The sequence below is a fragment of the Dreissena polymorpha genome, chromosome 1, assembly GCF_020536995.1.
Source record: "Dreissena polymorpha isolate Duluth1 chromosome 1, UMN_Dpol_1.0, whole genome shotgun sequence".
NCBI lineage: Eukaryota > Metazoa > Mollusca > Bivalvia > Myida > Dreissenidae > Dreissena > Dreissena polymorpha.
This window is the reverse complement of record NC_068355.1, coordinates 135,051,385-135,068,936: the sequence shown is the minus strand read 5'-3', so window position 1 is coordinate 135,068,936 and position 17,552 is coordinate 135,051,385. Positions and strand designations below refer to the sequence as shown.

The 17,552-nt window shown below is 34.5% G+C and overlaps 1 protein-coding gene across 3 annotated transcripts in view; it reads left to right on the top strand.

The window, feature by feature from the left end:
* The window catches only part of LOC127850872 (uncharacterized), a 43,723-nt gene that overhangs the window by 3,761 nt on the left and 22,410 nt on the right, over window positions 1-17,552 (top strand). The window lies entirely within an intron of this gene.

The window sequence follows — 17,552 nt, the reverse complement described above, 5'->3', positions numbered from 1 at the left end:
GTACCGTTGGAAAGAAGAAGCTTGTAACGATGTAAACATATTGTATGGCAGGGTCGGGGTCGGTCTGTTAATCGCGCTCATAGTCGGTCTACTTTTAGGTTTTTTTCGCACACAAAAAATGCCTAATGGAAAACCCGGAAAAGGTAAAAGTGGTTAAGAGGAAACCGTTTTATTAATTCGATAATAATTATAATGGTACCTTTGTAAAGAGGATCCTGATAATTGGCTACGAATGATTTTGATTTATATATTATATTGAGGGTAAATAGTATATATGATGGCTTTTGTTGTCGTGAGAGCAATAAGGAAAAGACAGCGGGTGGTTTGACTATTTTCCCTCATGATCTTATTTCTGGAATTGACTTATTATTTTATTAAAAACATGCGACGTTGTTTTTGTTTCATTTCATTGTGCCTTAGAAAGTTACAGTTATGTTGCTCTGGTGAACATACAACCATTGAGTAGTTGAATAGTTTAACCAAATTAAGCGTATTCTATTTTATTGTAGTTTGATTGAAATTGTCATGCAATTAGGTTAATTAGTGTTTTGCTTTGAAGGTTTTTTTTCTTTTGACAAAGTGTAATGTTTCGGCGCCCTTAAACCGGGTCTTAACCTCAGGCTATGCGTTGCTTTGCATTGGCCATGTTAATGCGGTGACCCCAGTGTGTGTCGTGTTTTTTGTCTTGTGTCTAATTAAATTGCAATTGGCCACATGCCTTAAATGACCGGCCTTGTTTTGACGATAAAATAATTTCCTGCAGATGCAACTTGATATTAACGTTATGTATAATTGGTATTGGACTCGAATCAGTTAGTTCATCCATAATATACAATTATTAAACAGCGTACATTCATCAGCATAATTCGCTAAACGTAATATGAAGCGATGTATCTTATTAGAATTTTCAAAACCCTATTGTGTGTGTTTCCAAAATAATCGTACATTATGATAGTATGACGATATTTTGTACAATCCTGACAGACGCGTTAACTAATTATATTTGCGTAAATTACTTGTATTGCCCTCTTTTCGTTATTATTGATGAAAACACGGAGCATCATATCACGTTCGGTTATCTCTAGCGCCACCTCTGTTTAGAGTTGTATTATTTATTGAGTCAACTATACTTCCAAGATGGTACTTGTAACCGATAGTAAAAATGAAGATAAGTAAGTTTGTATGTCTTCGACGATATCACAAGTCCCTTAAATGTAACATGTGGAAAACAGAAATTAAGATTAAAGAAACCTCAGCTAATGTAATTTACGTCATGCCCAACACGCGTAAAACATTGCCCAATTACCAGGGTCTTTGTGCCGATGTCGTTTGAACCGATAACGAACACAACAACTGATGGTTTAATGTACAATGAACGGGATTTTATGTGAATAAAAGATAATATAATCCTTTTCCGTATAAACAAGAGAAATTGAGAAAAATAAGTTTCAGTTTCGTGAAAATGTGACATTTTATGTCGTGGAGACAAAGCAGGATGAAGATCCTTATCGCGCATGCATACAACCGCTTTAGTTTTACATGAAATTGGTGGAGTTATCCCAGGGGAGGGGCGGAGGCCGGCACAAATCTTGACCAAAGCGTGGCCAAACGATCGTTATTTGGGCATTCATAACGTTGAATATAAGTGACACGAGTGTGGTGCTTTATGAAAATTTCGGTTTGGGGGACTCAAAAAATGTATTTGAAAATTTTAACAAGTATTATCAAAGTACGGAATCCGGATAGTGCTTAATAATCTCGTCCTCCTTTCATTACGGGCGATAGAACAAGTAATATCAAGAAACATGATGGTTATAACGACGTTTCTATGGTGTTTATTTTTTTTTTCAATAAAAATAAGTGTCACTATGAGTTGTGTATTGGCTGCAGCGAATCTACCGTGTATCTCATTTCTGGAGAAGATCCTATCAGCAGCTAAGGCAGTGTTGACCAATTCACCATGAATTAACTAATTAGGATCTTGTGTTTTCATTTTTGATACAGTGTATTCATGGCTCAAAGCTCATTATTGCTGGTATGACACACCGTACTTTGTACGACTAAACAATGCAAATGAAAATAAATCCAGAAACAGAAACTTAAGTGAAATGGCGAGTTGATACGGATTAAACTGCATATAGCTCAATATAAGTATTTACACAATCGATCTTTAAAAAAATAAAATGTTTTTTTTTTAATTCCGTAGTATTGTTCTGATATTCTAGATGTGTTTAGAAGATCATCATATTTGCCAAACATTTACAGGGATATTTTTATGATATAATAGAATAACATTATCACTTACAAGCGGTTTTTTTTTAAATTGCCTCGATCAAAATAACATTCTCAACCTTATTCAACATATAAGTTATTGTGTTCTTTGTTAATTAGGAAACATACATGCATTCCTAAATGAAAACTTTATTTTTAATATACATTCTGTTTTTGACGGTAAAAGCCGTTTTACTGAAACAGTGAATTGTTAGCATGAATTAGCTTTACACATTAGTATATAGCCTCTGTATGGGGGAATTAGGTAGAGTCCGACAGATTCCTGTACAATTGAGGTTAATAGAGGCAAATATTACAAGGGCCAGAACTTTCTAAATAATAGGCAATATATAACTTCCGGCATTAACATACACCTGCATGTCGCCCTGAAGAATGTCCATGAGTATAAATGAAAATCCATTGAAATTATAAGAGGAGATGCGTTCACAAGAAATTATTCTTATACTAAGTATATTGAAAAAATAATCCAAGGGTCATCATTTCAGTATATCGGTAAGCGATATTTAAATTTCCGTATAAAAGACGGGAGAGCTTATGTCCGCCCCTACGAAATTGACGGGAGGGTTTTATCCGGATGCCTTATATCCCTATTATATGCATGTAAAGTGATAATGTCGCAAGAAAAGCGTGTTGCACGAAAATCGACTTTAAATACTCCAAACTAAATTTTAGGGTCGGCAAGAAAAAAACGTAGGGTCGGGTTACCGGAAACAATTTTACGCTTGAAAACTGTACCTTTAAAACAGAAAATGTCATAATTTGGTAGGGAAATCAAACAACTTATACCAACCTACAGCGCACATCTGATATTAGAAAAATACGTTTGCATATTTTAGGAACGTCATAAATTTTCCTTCACAACGATATTATTTTAATTCAAGTCGGTAGAAAATATTGCTTTTATAATTACTTTTATCTTTTCCGAATTTTACGCAAAACATAATTAGGCATAAGAAATCATAAATCTTTACAAACTTTGGACGCTAACAAGAGTGCTAATTTGATATTGTAAAACATTATTGTTGCATGTTTTACAAACCTTAGAGGGCCTCAATAATAGGATACCATTATAATTAAAATGGAAAAAATAATATAGCTTTTATAATCACTTAAACATAGGTTTTCCTTAAATGTCGGTATCTCTGTTGTTTGTATTATATATTGTGAAATGCGCATTTTTCAGCTGATTCGTTTGATATAATTATCATGACGCTATGTTAAAAAAATACAATTTTATTAAGAAAACATGTACATCACATGCGCAATTTTCTGGATGGACGGACTTGTTGACGTTACGTCATAGCATATTTTGATAATAATGTGAATATAATATTGACACATCATTTAAATGTTATTACCTATACAATTACAACTATTAATGTAACACTTGATCAATATCAAATTTCGTATTTTGCATGGTTTGTTTTTGAATACACGTTTAAAAACAACAAATAAAATAAGTTGTAAATAAAATAAGTTTAACACAAAACAAACACATACCATATCGCCAGGTTAATTTCAAAACTGTGTTGACTGCCATTACTACGAAAGTACGAGTTTTTAAATGAAATAACGAAATAAATCCCGAACTTCTTCCATTTAGCTTTTGTTTTGACATATTTATTATCTTATATTTATTCAAACCAAGTTATACATGAACAGCACATTCGTCTTTAAATACTACTTGTATGTATACGCTGCCCTGTATCTTTTTGAGCAACCGAATTTAAAAGTATTTTATTAAAATAATAGACTTGCAAAACCAGCATAGTTGTTGATAACCTGTCATCAGGCTAACGGAATTCACATTTTGCAAATGCATTTTGTGTTTTGACCTTTTTGGTCAGTCATCCTGGTTATTCACAATATCACGAGGCGTTTATGACAAAAAGGTTGCATTATATCAAAACATTCAGAACAGTAGTATTATGTTATAACGTATTGGGTTGTTGGTTACATGGTTAACACGTACTACAGTATTTTAAAAATGGTATCAACGCCATTGATAAGAAATGAAGCATTAGGAAGACTAGCAAGCACTGATTAACAAAGTATAAAAATGATTTGTCTTGAAACATTACACGTTTTTATATTTGCGTACACAACCGGATTTATCAGCGGGATATTGTGAGTAAATCGCCGAAAAATATTGCTGACATAATTATTTTGTTTACCAAATATCTCCGCTTAATATTTACGCCATTGCTTTCGGATTGGCCAAACGCGTCCAATGTGTCGTATCATATGATCAATTGTTCAAGTTATCTTCTTTGTAAGGGAAAACTATTTTTTTCCTGTTTACGTGTTATTTGGTGTTTTATCTCAACATAATCTTCCGGTCTTTACATCCATGTCAGTTGGATTTGAATGAATTTTCTTCCTGTCCAATTGTGTCGTATCATATGATCAATTGTTCAAGTTTTCTTCTTTGTCAGGGAAAACTATTTTTTCCTATTTACGTGTTATTTGGTGTTTTATCTCAACATAATATTCCGGTCTTTACATCCATGTCAGTTGAATTTGCATGAATTTTCTTCCTGTCTTTTTTAGTTTCGGGTTTGAATTATAAAATTGGAAAACCAATCAAGCACACGCGAGTAAGTTGTACTTCAGGAAGTAGTGTGATTTTGCTTTAAATGTATACTATTTCTTCATAAGCTCACCTGAAAATACGTCATGATGTTATAAGTCAGTCGTAATTGTATGTAGTGAGTTCTACCATTCAACTCGGTTAAAACCACAGCGGTGTTTTAAAACAGTATTTCAATATATAATTTTCATTTTTGCAGATGAAATAAGCCAGGAAATGTAATGTTCAAATTATACATTATATATATGTTTTTTATACATAATGACTATTTACCGTCTTTGTTCAACTTTAATATAAATTGTAGTTGATTCAAACGGAACACTTCATCCAATCAACGGAACTGTGCGTAATCCAACTCGGCTTTCGGCTTTTCACGTCCCAACGTCACGACGTTTGTGAGTCTAGAAATTTAGTTAGGTAGGAGCGATGTGACACACTCTGGGTTTTCCGGACATTTCCGGGTTTTATACCTCCCTTTGGTATAAATAATGCATTTTAAAATTTAAGACGAACGTTCAACAGTTAGGTACGGAATGAACGAGCAAACCAGTCTGTACACTGCCTATTAAACAGACGGGCCGAATGTTGAAAATGCGGCATGCTAACCTCCTGGTCTCTTATCATGCTTATAGAATAAGCGAGACCACTGTGCAGGAGAGTGCCCATATTTTAGCTTGATTGCTCCGCAAATAGCACTGACAATGTTATCGGGTGTCAACATCCGGTTTTGTAAAACTTAATAACGGCTTTAATACAATCTTTTTTTTGTATTCATCAACCCGACTGGTTGTCCACGGACAACTTAATTGAAAACAATCAGTTGCCCGGACAAGCAAATGTACGACTCGGGCAACTCGTACATTTGATTTCGCCACTCCTGCCTTTTAACACAATTTTGTACAGTTCGCTACTATTATTTTTTCACAATCTGAATAGTTCGCGACTCATTTTTGTAACAAAATGAGGGGGCCAAGGTTGATTCACAAAGATGGGAAAAAAGCCCTGATATCATACATATATCATGGTTATTTAACTGGAAGTTACCAGTCCATTTGCAAATAAAAGGCACTGATCAGTTGATCGCGCACGAACGCATGAAATTGGCCACATTTACCAATATCCTGCGTAATGAAATGATTCACTAGCGTATCACAACTGATCTCATTCTGCCTAATCGATCGTATTACATTTTCTTTCTTATGCCCCTGATAGGGTCGCATATAGCGCTCGCACTGTCCGTCCCTCTGTCCCTCCGGTGTTCGTTTCCGAAGTTTTTTCTAAACTTTTTCAGATATTTACCTATTTTTTGTGTTAACCTACCTGCATGACTAACGGATCAAGTTATAGTTTTGTTCCAGTCAATTGTTTTTTTGGCGATGTAACGGGCCTTGGACTCAGATTTTTTCTTTAAAATTAAACTTTTCCATGTTTTTTTTTTCGAAACGCTTTCGGATACTGACATATCTTATTTCTGGTGTGTAAGTTTGTAACCTACATGACTGACAGATAAAGTTTGAATTTCGTTCTGGTCCATTGATTTTTGGCGAAGTTACGGACCTCGGACTTCACAATTTCTCTAACATTGCTGCTGTTCCAATACAGAGCAGGACATAATGTTTATTTACGACTTAAGCATATACAGCTAATCACACAACATGAACAGAAAAAACGAATTCACATGCGTCAACAATACATGTCATTGTATACAGAACATCAGTTATATACTAGCATGGCTTAATGTGAGAATGCCAGAACAATACGAGATGACTCTTAATTTGCAACGAGTATTAAAATGTAATACTTAAACAATTCACATATAAATAATTGAATATATATACTTTTGAAAAGATCCTTTCACATCGAAAAATAATATAGCATATTTATATATTGTCAGCCCTAAGTTTAAAAGCTTTAATGCAAAACTTAGCTAGACGAATTAATACCGTTTTTTAAGTTTCATTCAATAATTGCACAAATTTAAACATACTTGGTCCTCTTTTGTAAAAGTTAGGTAAAAAATATTTCTCAAATTCTCATAAAAAGGAAATATCAGTGCAAAATGGTATTCATCTTCAATTTCGTTCAATGAACAGCGTTTTCATATTCGTTCATTTCTGGGGAACTGTTGATGTCTACCAGTTTCAATAAAAAGGCAATGAGATGATAACCGCATTTTTGCAATGATATTTCTGAAATTAGAATTCTCCAAGATATCTAAGAAAGCTGATCGTTCAAAAATAGGTTTTAATTTCTTTGTAAAGGTACAATGAGGAACTTTCATTAATGTCCGTTCTCCAATTTGAAATAAAAATATATTTTAAACGGTTTCGAAAAATTAGAAAAAAAGGTGTTTATATGAACAGATTCTGGATATAACCAAACGTCGCTAAAACCAGATTCTTGTAAAAGGTTTGCTTGCCCAAGATTTAGAAAGTGTAATGCGTCTTGCTTCTTCACATTGTTTACGGACAATATTGTTTAAAATACAATTGGCAGATTTTAAGTCGAAAAGTCTTAAAAAATATTTTACTATTCGCAAATATATGCAGACTGTCGCAACTCCAGTCCTAGGGACCGGTCGAAAGTTAACGGCTTTATTTCATCCAGTAAAACAACTGTGAGCGCTGTAGTATGCTGTGTCTTGAAACACAGAATAACGAGAACAGCTTAGAATTTGCTCTAAAGTTAAGGAAGCATAGCCTTAAAGCTTAAATTAATATAAATAATGCATACATTATTATTAACCATTTCCAAAAACATTCACAAATGTATACCGAGTGATTAATTAAGATTACAAAGCTTAACAAGTAGCCTAAGAATGAATTGTTAAAAAAAAACTATGGATACACAGCCATAGAAAAAAACATGCATAAGTAAGTTTAGAAAACTAATCAAATCGCTGAAGGCATTGCAGGTATTCGCTCTTAGATTGTATTTAATATTACTTACAGTCACCGGACATGAAGTTTGATTTTCTAACGTAGGCCAATCGAACGGCCACGACAAATGCAAACACCTATGTCATTTACTTTTAATTGTCTACAGTGTGAGATTTTATAAAAACATCAAGGAGGAAAATGAAATTGATTTCCAATCTCTTATTATTTTATACAGTATTCACAGAAAATCCACTTTTGATTACACAGATGAAAAAAAAAATTCAACGTATATCTACGTCGGCGCTAAGAAAAAAAGTAATAGCCATTTTTCAGCGTTACGATGACGACCCAGTTCATAAGCTCATTTGCACTATGCATGAGTGTACCTGTGTCGCTTGGTGTGAGTTTAACAAAGAATGAACCACAACATGATTAGAATACTAAATGTATCGGTATCAACGAGCATTGTATTAAATTCTCAAGCAAACAACATAAAAAAAGTAAATATTTGTCGCCTGAAATAAAATGGTCAATTTAATTTATTTCCATTCAATTTTATTCATTTTCATGTACTTACAGTAACGTGTAACTCCTCTACTGTCCCCACCCCCCGAAGCCTTAAATTGACGTATATGTTCAATAGTTCCACTGGGTCAGTACTTTCTAATCGTGTGCATTTATTCCGATGTAAAATTTGCATCATAAAATACTTCATGTACTGAGTTGCACGTACCATTTAGTTATAGCATCTGGTCTGTTGCAATACGCACGCTTTTCAAGCTTGGAACATTGACAGACGTCTGCAACAACTTTTCGCTGTTATTAAAACCCAGGTTTTACATGGCCTACATATATAGTGAATAGTGTACCCTGTAGATGCGTACGAAGGGACTTAAATTGCTACTGCGTTAATTGGTTAAAGATGATTGCTTTCACAACTTACTGGCAATAAGGATTCAATTGCTCACCATTTGCTTTTTACTTTTCATAAGTACTTATTGTTTACAATTAAAAGGTGTGATGATGATTCCCGACATTGCAGTCAATGTATTGTATTAATTACCGTTTTAAATTACGAAAATGGTACAACTGCAATTATTTGTTAATCTATCTGCGGTAAACGCTTACTTCATTGGCCGAGGTCAATCAAAAATAATAGTCGCCAGTTAATCCCACCCTCATATGCATTCGCCTAACCAAATGGACGGCGAACATCATAGGTTAGCGACTAGAAGGTTACCTGAGATTTTTTCTCGTGACGCATCTGTGTTAGCACACATGACTGTGGCTTGAATATTCTATACTCACGTCATGCTATCTCTTATCAGTGGATTATATATTACTACATGGAATGTTTATGAAGATTACGCGTAAAAGAATGTACATAGTGATCCTTTCAAGTGTGTGTAATTCATAAGTTCATTTATAGTTCATCGCAGAGTTTTCTCGACTACATTATGTGCAGACCTGCCCCTGCAATCTTTCAGGGGAAAATATTTCATTTTGAGCCAAAGTAGATCAAATTTACCCCGGCTGTCCGTGTATTCGCCAAAGAAATAATTTTGATCAAAATAGACCAGTGCACGGTGGCCAATGAGACATTAATGAGCACTGTTAGACAATTTACAGACAACTCATGTCTGGTTGCCTTTAGTGCTGAAAATTATCAAAGACCTTCTTTCCGCTCCTCGCGCGCTGCGCCGCTTTAATGGCCTCTCTAGACTTGAACAGCCGTCGACCAAAACCCCATAACGGTTTCCCCAGCACGTTGAGCGTACTGAGTACCGCCGTCCTGGGACAATTACATTATTTTCATAGGACCAACCATTCGAAGTCCTGGTCTGCATCTCGCCCCAAGTCCGCCCCGTCCGTCCTCTACGCTGCCACCTGCGCTGCGCCGCTGCTCCCGTCCCTGTTCCGGCGATGAAATTAAACCACTATCCACATACGGACAATTACCAGTCCGCTTGGCGATCCTTCCAAGTTCTGGAAGTCAGCGAAGTCAGCCGGATAAAACGTCCGGCTCGAGGGATGACGGTACTTGCTGGATTAGCAGAGCCGCCCGCAGAAGTTCCCGTATCCGACCCTCATCAGACTATGTAGTGAAACCAATATCCACCTACGGAAAATTACCATTCCGCTTGGCGATTTTTCGGAGAAGTCTGCAAGAGAATCTTCTGCGGTTGACTCTTGTCCCAGTCGCGACGTGCACGCTACAGCTGCTAAACGAGCTCTTTTAAAGTAGAGATGCATTTATAGAGAAACCTTGATTTGTTTACATTTACAACTTTAAATCGCAAGCTAAAATATTTTGGCGATCGGGAACGCTAACATATAATATCCTGACTTTGAAATAAAATAAGAAAAACCGTGTTATTAAATAATTAAATTTTAAAAAGTTTCAAATTAATGATGTGTTTTTGTAACTTTTTAATCGCATATTCACCGCATGAAATGTGTGTAATTATGAGCACGTATATTCAGACCACACGTAAATATTCGTAAATAAAAACTTCGGGAGATCACATTATATGTGTCCTCACATGGCTTATAGTGACTTTTTTTCACCATCGAACAATATGGTATTATTAAATTCAATTATCACACAGTTTTCTTTCCACACATTAAAATCACACTCTCATTTACGCATGACGCGGATCTTAACAAATCTCAATGTTTCTTAAACATGGCACATATTATAAACACAATACTTTTCGATAGAAAAATTTAGACAAACTGTGTTATTTGTAGCAAACTGGCAAATTTCGGTAACCTATTCAGTCTTTTAAGAACGATTTCCATACCGACTGACCGAGAAGGCAAACATTTGTGGTAATATAGCGATTTTTGTCTTATCATGATACTATAGTAGTTCGTTTTTTTTGTTTCCTCAGCTTGAAAGCAATACCGTGTTGTCAACGTTTATCAATAGTCCATTATGTCTTCCCGCGACGATTTAGTGACCTAGTACCGAGTCAAAATGCGAAGTATTATTTATACATATTATATTAAACAACACAATTATATCGACAATGATCAACACAAACCTTGTCGTTGTTTTCTGTTCAGTTTAACCGAATATGGATACATTATTTCCGAGTGTCACGATTTCCCCCAATTAACATCGTATAACATAATGTTATGAAACAATAATGAAAAGGAAATTTATATGCATATTAAAACTAACATTTTTATTTTAATATTTGTTTTTGCTTTACAGAAGGAAATACTCGTCTGGTTCTATTTATCACTTAGTAAAATGGAATTGGGGTTTTCTGTTATCTCACGTTGATCTGATAAGGAATCGGCTGTTATTAAGGTTGCTAATTAGTAACCTCAGCTGCTGTGCTGCGCACTCGTTTGTGTGTATTTCAGAGTTCACTTAGTGGTACCGCTGCGTCTTCGCGAATGCATCAATTGACTTACCTGCCCCTGTGACCTTTAAGAAGAGCTGTGCTACGCGATTATAACACGTAACACATAAGGAACAAATGTTATGTAAAGTATACTCTTCCGCGCCGCGAATTCTTTCGCGGCGCGGTTGCCGGTTTAGTCTGGTTTGGTGAATCGCAGTACACTGCACACATATTTTCAAAACACCACTATTAACCTTAGTTTTTCTTGCGAACAACTAAAATGGTAAAATACTGCTTATTAAATTACACTCTGGATCAGTAGACGACTAATTGCATAAATCCGTCTCGGTTGTAGAGGTAACAATTTTGATTGAACTACTTTCAATATGGCCGCGCTCATGAGCAATACAATTCAAATGCTGGAGAAAATGTTACATTTTTAGGAAACTCTATAATAACAGCGGAATAAGATGTTTATTGCACAAAGTAGGTAACTTTACTTAAATGTGGTACAGTTCGACTGTAGAATAGTGTAATTTCCAACAGTGTTCGAAGTAATTGCACTGGAAGTGGAATTGTTAGTGGAAATGGAATTTACAAAGATCTAATCAATTATCATCATGCTGAATTATCATCAGCATAATTTATGTGCACCACTGCAATGCATAGTTCCTACAGACGTTTTTTCAATCAATCAAATATCGGTACTGTATTCGCTGCCTGTCAGCTTGTTGCTACCGCTTCACACGCCATTCGCTAAATCGAAAGTGAAAAGTGTTGCTAACGAAAATATTCATCAAATAATTTCAAAATGGTACGAAGATGTGCATGGGGGACATGCAAGACCGATGCCCGATTCCCTGATAGAATGAACGGTGCCAAATTCATAACCTTCCCTAAGCCAAAAACTCAGAAAAATGTTAAAGATGGATTAAAGCGTGCGTTCGTCCACACGAGCAGCTCAATGTTACGGAAATAGATGTAAACAAAGTCGTTTGTTCCTTGGTAAGAACTTAATGTACTTCATAATATTTTTCTTTAATGATTGCTATTTTATGTACTAGAGATACGCTTTGTCGTCCATTGTGATGATAATCATTAATGTAAACTTCACCTTTAATAGTGCTAATATGTGCATACATGTATTGTACATGAACACATCTAAATTCAAGGTATATTCACTGGTTAATAAACTGTTAAAATGTAAGCAATGTCACCCACCCAAGAGGTTAAATCTCTGCCCGCGGAATCATGTTTTTGTCATAATATCGTAAGATACTATCGTGTGGAATGATGTGTTGTTTTGTTTTAGGAGTACAAGAGGCATATCCACTTCAAATGGCGCGACACATGGCACTGCTTCATGCTGTAAATACCAATCAGAAGAAAGCAATTAGAAAAAAGACAATGAAATTAGAAGTATGAGAGTAACTATTAAAGAACATCAAAGAATAATACAACAACAAGAAAACTTTGGTGCTGAAGGCATAAGGAACAGAGAAAAGTCATTTAAGGTTTTATTTCTGTACTTAACTGGAATAACTTGTATAAATTTTTCCTAAACCAGATGAAAAACGAAAATATGGCAGGAGTGCTTTCAAATAAAAATGTTTTACTTTTAACTTTGTGCAGATGAAACCATGACTTTGGTCTCATGGATTTAGCAATGCGATTCAACATATCATTACAATCTGCTGGAATTGTGTTTAATAATATGTTGGATATTATGTATTTCAAGTTTGGCCAAGTATCAATCTGGCCTCATAGGGATGTTATTATTTCTAAAATGCCAAAAGATTTCAAAAAAGATTTTCCAAACACTCTTATCAAAATAGATGAATCTGAAATTAAAACACAAGTACCTTATGCTCTTGGGTTACACAGTCAACTTTACAGTAGTTATAAGACATCTACAACCTTAAAGGGATTGGTTGGTTGTGACCCTAGCGGATCTGTTATCTTTTTATCTGAATTATTTACAGGGGCAATTTCGGATAAATCTATTTGCGAGGATAGTGAATTTTTTTCATAATTAAAGGTTTTATTTAATCCCTGTAGTGTTTTTAGCAACCCTGTGATGTGTGAACAGTGCCCAGTCAGTCTGAAATAATGTAAATATTCTGCATTATGCAATATACATAAGAAACTAACGATTAATAAAGATTTTACCAATAACCATTAATACTTTTTTAAATAATTGAATAATCATGTATAATAACTCACCCGACTTTACAACTGCAGTGTGAGTCTGTAATCTTTTCATCGGACAAATCGATGTTTTAACGATGCAGTTTTTCATTTTTCCTCATTGATCTCCAGCAGTCAGCGACGACACGCACACGATTTTCTTCATTAAAAGTCTTTATATTATGAATGTATCTTTGAGTGTTATAATTAAGACCTCTATTTAAAATTCTATCTTATAGTTTATCATAATTTGGTAGGAATTTAACTGAAATACTGTCAGAAATATTTACAAGCGTATCAGATGCTTCAGCATCAGCGGACGCCATTTTGGATGTAGCGTGTGAAGCGTAGCAACACTCACTAAGGACGGGTCAGTGAGCGAAACTATGCAGACTAGTGTTTCATTTAATGGTGCTATTGACAGTTCACTTACGGGTGACTTACCACCAAGATTGTGCAGAATGTTTGATTCAATGAAATGTTTATCATTAAACATCACAAGTCTTTTTAGCTCACTTGAGCACAATGTGCTCATGGTGAGCTTTTGTGATCGCCTTATGTCCGTCGTGCGTCGTCTGTCGTGAACATTTTGCCTTGTGAACACTCCAGAGGCCACATTTATTGTCCGATCTTCATGAAACTTGGTCAGAACATTTGTTTGAATGATACCTCGACCGAGTTTGAAACTGGGTCATGTTGGGTCAAAAACTAGGTCACAAGGTCAAAAAAGAAAAACCTTGTGAACACTGTAGAATTCACATTTGATGCCCAATCTTCATGTTACTTTGTCAAAATGTTGGTTTCAAAACACTTAAAGGGTAAATACTTCAAATTGCATAGTATTTTCTAGTATAATGACATTTTTGTCTATGTTGTAATTTCTTGTGTAAAGCTGTACTTATTGTTTTGTCACATTTGTTATCAGTTTGTAGCAAATTAATCTATAATGGGAACTATTACTGATACACCATCTTTGAGAAAACCCATACAGAGTTTCACAGAGCTAAGGCATGAATCATGAAGGGAGTAATCCAATATTAATTGCTTGGCAATAAAACACTGGGGAGTAGAGTAATTTGATATCTGCTTGTGACCAGCCAGCACTGTGTGATGATTATAACTGATAAGAAAGATGAAATGTGCTGTTCAGTGTTTTAATTTTCTGAGATCATGATATTATCCATTTGCAAATATTCTGATGAGAATGAAACAAATTACATGTTAAAGGATAATCGACTTGCACAAAATGTTGAATTATTCACTATATATTCTTAAGAAAGTAATCAGGTCATAATTCTTTTTATTTTGTTAATTACAATTTAGTTACATATGAATTAATAATCAATAACATAATACATATTTGCAGTTTTAGATGATAATTGTATGCAAATGTATTTATGAATTAAGCATAAAATTGGAATCTGACTGAAAAATAACAGTATTAATTAATTCATAAAGAGACTTTAAAAGGAGCCACTTTTCCAGTTTATATTTATATTTATATTTTACTGAAAACATAGATATGACTTTATTTTACTGAAAACATAGATATGAATAGACATGGATATGAATTATCTCCTTACTCAATGTTGGATTGTAATGAGTTCACAGTATATAACGTTACTATTCCCTTCTGTTATATGATACAATATGTACAGAAAAGGTATAAACATGGTACATATAACCGGTATAATATTCGAAACAATGACGGTTTGAGAAAGTACGCCTTTTTTTATATAAGAGTAATAGTTCAAACAGGCTTCTTTGTACATTCATTAAGGTATTTGCTGTATTTGTTCATGTTTAACGATGCTTAGATTATTTGGACTTGGCTTGTACCTGTCCTTAATTCTCTGTCATTGTTCTTCATTTTTCTAGTTCTTAGAATAAAAGTTAGTTATTTTCGTTAAAGCTGCTTTGGTTTTAGCTTATAGATAAATTCTTTGAGTGTATTCGGGCGTAACTGACTGGACGCCTTTAGTTAATTGAATTACAACCAGTCAGTGGTGTCGAAATAAGCGTTCTTTAATTAGACTCGATAAATATTTAGGTATTACATCAGTGCTCACAAAGTTACATAACTCGTAACCGTCCCGTGACAGGTTCACTTGCGTAAGCGAACAAGACCGCCCTACCACAGTTGTTTTTAGTGAAACATTGTGAATACTTTTAGTCACATTTTTAATTCAATCTGAATGACACTTGCTGATCTTCACACATGATAACAATCTTTATGAGCATAATATTTTTTGCTCATGGTGAACTTTTGTGATCACCTTTTGTCATTTGTCTGTCTTCAGTTGTGCGTCATGAATATTTGCCTTGTTAATCCTGTAGAGGCCACATTTATTGTTGGATCTACATGAAACTTTGTCAGAAGATTTGTCCCAATACTATCTTGGACGAGTTCAAAAAATGGTTCTAGTCTGTTGAAAAACATGGTCGCCAGGGGGCCATTTGTTGTTCATTCTTCATGAAACTTGGTTAGAACTTTTGTTCTATTGATATCTTGGGCTGCAAAGAACAGGTCATTTCTTTTTATCTCAGGTGAGCGACTTTAAGCCTTTCAGGCCCTCTTGTTTAATTGTAAACCAATTTATTTAAGCTAGATTGCACTGAAAGTCTGAGGCCTATTGAAAAACTTGAGTCTATTTCCAGGGTAGAAACAAAACTAGGTGTCTTAAGAGAATATCTTGAGAACTCTCTTCAGTGTCCGGGGACTTCTGATCACCTAAGGCAGACTCCATATCCAACATGACAGCCTTTTGTACAGTCAATAAATATAATAATTAATAAATATTTGATATTAACTTAGTATCTTATTTACAACAAGAACATGTGTAACTTTTCTGCTACTTTCCTCTGCATAAATCATGATGTATATGCATGGCCAGTCCATGCCCATCCAACTTACTCAACAACTGTCATGAAAGTACAGTAACTGTGTTGCATTCAAACCTTCCAACACAAAAATATATTATTTTTTTAAATTTCGGGGCTTTGTTTCTTTCTTTAGCAAGAGCCTTATATAGACCCCTTCCGTCAAGAGAAAGGCACCTTCAGAAATTCCCCAAAGATAATTTCTTTAAAATGATGCAATTTCCCCAAAATGTTAAGCTTACTTTTGAAAAGGTCTTCTCATGTTTCAGTTTTGTCGATATTTTTCCTCCAAATGGAAGGCCATGCCCTTTCCCCAAATCAAGAAAAAAGCCCTGCGATTGGTTTGGTTAATTAATATAGACTTTCAATGGTCTATGAAACAACTTCTGCATTTTACTACTAGTATATGATTATACAATAATTATATCAATATAATTTACTACAATTCAAGCTTCTGATATAGACATGTTAAAGTTTTTTACGTCGCGACCTGGGCCGGGGTTTCGCTGCCGATCGCTTCCGTCAAACATTGAATTATGGGTCACATGATCTTTGAGATATTCCAAAACATCTACATATCATATCAAAATGACGCAATCAACTCACATAATCATGTTATTTCTACTGCCCATTTTTTTTATATTTTATGTACTGGTCTTGTATCTGAATTCATGAAACAATCAACATTTGTAAACAGAGATAAATGATAACAAAATTAATAAACACAAAGTAAATATCAGTTGATTACTGTATCAAACTAAGATTTACCAGAGAGTAAATCAGATCAGGAATATTAAATTAAATAAGGGTTTAAACTAGGCACAGTTCAGTTTTAATGGCACATCTGCAAAATTGACTTTGGCCATATATTTTTGGCCATAATTAGTGCAAGTGAAGGCACATAAATATAAATATGTGTGTGTTGATCGGAATGAAATCAAGTTGGAGTTTAAAGCAGCAGGGTGCAGCAACAAGCTAATTTGCTCTTGATCTTTCATTGAACTGTACCAGTAAATTTCATACCACAAAGCATATGTGGCTAAAACACTTTGTTTAGCAGAACGTATGATTCATATTAATAATAAAGTGTAATCTAAAAAGCACATGAGCACACATTATTTGTCATATTGTTGTTGTTCACGTCATTTAAGTGTCACCTTTCAAGAAATACATTATTTGAAAGGGTATTATAAAAAAAGGCATTATTTAAAAGGGTATTATTTGTTAAAAAAGTTATTACAATGTCATGTTATGTATAACCAAAAGTATTGTATTACAATACCTGATATACTTTAAAGTGTATTTCACCTTTTGAAAAATACACATTTCCAGAAAACAAGTACGCTTAGTTGCATATAAAAAGTGTTT